General features: G+C 58.2%; 1 protein-coding gene across 3 annotated transcripts in view; it reads left to right on the forward strand.

Moving 5' to 3' along the window:
* RAI1 (retinoic acid induced 1) overlaps window positions 1-4,737 on the forward strand; it is a 133,608-nt gene continuing 128,871 nt past the window's right edge. For 2 of the 3 annotated variants that reach the window (XM_017895571.1, XM_017895569.1), the window contains exon 1: window positions 1-48. The gene's annotated coding sequence lies outside the window, so the exon portion shown is untranslated. The remainder of the gene's footprint in view (window positions 49-4,737) is intronic. The other variant, XM_017895574.1, reaches the window with a different exon arrangement.

Genomic DNA, 4,737 nt, shown 5'->3' on the forward strand with positions numbered 1-4,737 from the left:
AAGTCGCAGCGCCAGACCCAGGGCCCCCGAGTGAGCGCGGGCGCCGAGGTGAGCAGCGAGCGCCGGGGCGCGGGGGGCTCAGTGGACGCTGCCCCGGGGCGGGGGCGGCGCGAGGCGTCGGGATCCTGGGCCGGGTGAGGAGCCGAGGCGGGTTCGGGGACCGAGCGCGCGCGCTGGGTGGCAATGTGGGGTCCGCGGGGTCCTTGCTTTGTGTGGTGTGGGGGGTGCGCGAGGTCACCGGATGGACGTCTTGGGAGCTGCAGGGTGGGGGCGCCCTGCGCCGCGGTGAGGGTCTTCTGGGGGATGTGCGGCCGGCTGAGGTCGGGTTGGGGCATGGCGCGAGGGGCGAGTGTGGCAAGGGCTCTGCGTGCGCCGAGGCGCGGAGTGTTTGCGGAGCGTGGGGTGGGGACGTGGGGAGCATTCGCGCGGCGCCGGGGGCGGAGGGGAGCTTTGTGAGTGCGTCCGAGGTGGGGGGCGGGGAGCTGACTTCCCCATGCGTGACCCGGGCCCAGCGTGGCCGTAGCGTAGGAGTCAGGGCCGGCAGGGGCGGCGAAGGCCGTGCGTGGCGAGATGGGGTGCGCGGGCTCTCTGCGGTGTCCCCACCCGGGCAGCGGCGCCGGGGCCTGTGCGCAGGCCCCGAGGCCGGGCAGGAAGCGGCCCCCGCGACTTGGGGAGCTCTGTAGCGGCCCGGCCTGGGACGCACGGGCCCTTCGGGGATGACGTCACGGGCGGGGGCCCCGGACACGCGAGCCTGGCACCCCATAGACAGCGGCGCAGCCCGCCGCCCCGCCGCTCTTTTCGAGGTCGGCCCCCCCTCTCCCGCGCCTTGAAGGCAGGGAACCCGGGAGGAGGACATGCGGGCCAAGTGCGGCGGGGACAGGGGGTGGCAGGACGCGAGGGTGACATTTGGAGCCTGGTCGCTCCAGGGGCCTCCGTGGTGGGGCGGAGGGGAAGCGAAACACCAGCCAGGCCCTAGGCCGTCGTGGCCACAGCTTCCTGGGGCGCCCGTTTTCCCGGCGAGCAGTTTTCCTTCTTGGGACTCTTGGTCGTTGTCCAGTCCCCGCAGGGGCCGGAGTGCTGGCTGCAGCGGTGCCCTCCTGCGCGGAGCCGGGGCTGGCGGGGGTGCGGCGGGCCTTGGGCTCTGAATGGATGGGAGCGAGTGTAACAATGCGCCGGTGGGGGCTGGGGGAGGGGAGGCCGCGCGCCTGAATGGCGGAGCCGGCCGGGCGCTGCTCCGCGCGCCGCACTCTCTCCCGCGCCCCCTTCCTCGCGGTTTCGGCGGGCCGGGATTCAGGGACCCACTCGGGACCTGCATGGTTCCTCCCACCAGTATTGCCCCCCCGCCCTCCCCCTTTATGTCTTTTCCAACGCAGTAGTGTGTTGAGAATTCAAGGGCATTACATCTGGTTGCAATCCAGTTTCATGCCGCTGCCGGGCTGTTAAGACCTCGCGCTGACGTCAGAGCAGGGGAATTACTTCTTTTTATTTTATCTTTTTTTAGTTGTCTGCTGCCCTGGGAGGAGAGGCGGGGGTGGGTTAGGCAAGCTCTGATGTGGAGGCGCCAGCGTGATGGGAGCCCCGAGCTGGGGGCTCTGCTTCTCTTCCTGCCACTGCCCCCTCCGTTCTCCATACAAACCTCGTTCTGCTCAGGGTCAGGCCCACCCCAGGTGGGGGGCAGCCCTCGCTGCAGACTGAGTGGTGGCCCCTCCCTGCTGACCACACAGCTGGGTTTTCAGAGGCTTCCCTGGGACGTGGCCCTCGGGATCTGGAAGCTGGAAAGGAATCTTATAGTTTCCCACCCCTCCCCCTCTTGACAGGCAAGCCGGTAGGAGCAAGGAGAAGTGGCCTTTTGCGTGACACAGAAGTGGACACAGTCATTCTGATCTCAGGGCAGGCTCAGCCCTATAACTCTGGCAAAAGCTCTCACAAGCAAAAGACTTGGAGAGGAGGAGAATGTATCAAGGCGAGATCCAGGCCCTAGAAGCCAACTGTGGAGTGGGCAAAATAGGACCTTTCCACCAACCTAGCATCCCTATGGCTTCTTTGGAGATAAAGGGAACTCAGGGGTACTGGATTTGCCTTTCTCTTCCACTAGACTGTGGGACTTTTATAGGCAGGGACCCTGTCTTATTCTGTTTATTTTATTTTTGAGGCAGGGTCTTGCTGTGTGGCCCAGGCTGGAGTGCCTTGGCACAAACACAGCTCACTTCAGCCTCAACTTCCGGGGCTAAAGCAATCCTCCGGCCTCAGTCTCCTAAGTAGCTGGGATCATAGGCCCCCGATACCACACCTAGCTAATTTTTAATTTGTTTTTTTTTTCCTAGAGACAGGGGTCTTGCCATGGCTGGTCTTGAAGTCCTGGGATCAAGTGATCCTCCCTCTTTGGCCTCCCAAAGTGCTGGGATTACAGGAGTGAGTCAGTGCGCCCAACCTTACTCCTCTTTAGACTCCCAAGCCTAGACCAATGGCTTTCAAACTCTTGCCCGTGACATATAGTAAGAAATACATTGTAGGTAACTACACAGGTCACACTGTATATAGCGGAAACAAAAGTTTACTGAAATAACTCCCTTACTGTTTGCTGGTCTGTGATACTTTTTGTTCTAGTGTATTTGATTTTTTTTAAATTACTGATTGCTACCCACGAAATCAATTTTGCAATCCACTGATGGATCATACCCAGAATTTGAAAGAAACAGGCCTAGGAAATGAATTTGCCATCTATTCATGCAACAAATGTTCATTGCAACCCTAATAATTCCTGCCATTTTAAACTACTCAAGTAACACTTGGATACTTGGGTGAAAAATGCAAATAAGCCAGAAATATATGTAGTAAAAGTAAAAGTTCCCTTGGCACCCTCCCTGCAGGTAACCCCAGTTAATAGTTTGAACGGGTCCTTCCAGACTTTTTGTTACGTGTGTGTATATATATGTGTGTGTGTGTGTGTGTGTGTATATATATATCTCACATATACCAATCCATGCATAGTTTTCTTTTTCCCCAAGTGAGGACACACTGACGGTGGGCTCTTACTCGGCGGCTTCCTTTTTCTTCTCTGTTTGTCTTGGAGAGGCTGGTTGTATGGCAAAGTCCCTCAGGGCAAGTTGTGGGTTGACTCCTGGCTCCACCACATACTGAACAGGCCATTTACCTCTCTGTGCCTCAGTGTCCCCATCTTTACAATCAGGAGAATAACAGTACAGACCTCACGGGACTGAAGTGAAGATGCAGTGAGTTAATCCATATGAAGTTTAGAGCAGTACTTATGCCAGTAAATGCTGATTGCTGCTGTCATTATTGTATTATTATTGCTATTCTATCTCCATGGCAGCCCATGTTTGAAATGCATTGCTTTTAACAGCTGCCTGTGGCCATGGCATGGGTGGCTTTTTCCTCCCCTATCCAATGTGTGGCTCCACAGGGAGGGAGAAGGTGCAACAGCAATGGTGTGTACAGAGCAGCGTCTCTGTGGGAGAGGCACCTGGGTGCTGGGCCCAAGGGAACAGGGGTTTTCCAAGGACCCACTGTTTCCAAAGTTCTGTGCTTAATGTCGGGGTTCAAGCAGGAAGCATCCCTGCACTTGACCACAAGAAGGTCACAGCCCAGTGGGTGATTGGGACCCAGCTCATAGTCAAGGCCTTGACCAGAGCTGGGGGCTTCCTGGAGGAGGGGCCTTTGAGCAGGTGCTTCAGGCACAGTGAGGTAAGAGTGAGAGGGGCATTCCTGGCAGAGGGAACACAGTGAGCAGAGCAAGTCTTTGGAGGCTGGAAGGGATGTGGCCTGTGTGCTGTGGCCAAGAGGGGAGGACTTGGCTCAGAAAGAATGGTGGTGGAAGAGGGATGGGCTGTTGCTGGGACCTCCTCACTGGCCTCCCTGCCTCCATCCTGTCCCCTCCCAGGTGCTGGCCAGCAGCATTGTCAGTGATCATTCTAAACCCAGCAGATAACCTCCAGTGGCTCCTGCTGCCTTCTGAATAAAGGTCCCATCTGTAGTTCTTCCCATGCTGCCCAGGGCCATTTCTGGTGTCCTCTGCCTGCCTTGTCCTCATTCAGTCCTGTCCTCTCCAGCCACAGCCGGCACCTCCTTGTTAAGATGTAGCCATGTGCATCCCTGCCTCTGTGCATCGGGCTGGGCTGTTCCTTCCACCTGGGATGCCCTTCACCTTCCTCCCTGCTGCCCCAGACCAAAACAGACGTCCTGTCTCCTCCTCCTCTGACCTCTGAGGCAGTATGAGTCATCTCCCTTTGTCTATACTCGTGGCGTAGCGTTTATCACGAAATTATCGGCAGTTCTGCCAGTGTCTGTCCTCCCCATGAGGCTGGAGCATCGACGCCTGAAAGCACGTCTCCTTGCTCTCTCCGGCCCAGCGCCAAGGGCGAGGCCTAGAACACAGGACGCTCAGAAATGCTTCCTGGCAGGAGGGCCAGGTGAAGTAGAGAGGGTGAGAGCCCCGACATTGTCTTCCGTGGGCCCCTTTGATCTTTAGCAAGGGCATGCTCAGGTCTGTGTGGATCTTGTGCTGTCAGACTTTAGATGAGTGGGGTGAGGGGCTTGGTGGGGTAGGGGGGCAGGGGGATGGTGGGCAGCTTCCCCAGGCTGCTTCCTGAGGGGGCTGGGAGAAACTGGCTCGTCCTGTTCCCCAGTGATTGAGGCAGAGCTGTGCCCTGTTCCTGGTGGGTCACTGGGGATCTGAGATTGGAATGTGAAACCAGGGAGGGGGAGGCAGGGTGGGAG

The sequence above is a fragment of the Rhinopithecus bieti genome, unplaced genomic scaffold, assembly GCF_001698545.2.
Source record: "Rhinopithecus bieti isolate Rb0 unplaced genomic scaffold, ASM169854v2 scaffold_26813, whole genome shotgun sequence".
Classification (NCBI taxonomy): domain Eukaryota; kingdom Metazoa; phylum Chordata; class Mammalia; order Primates; family Cercopithecidae; genus Rhinopithecus; species Rhinopithecus bieti.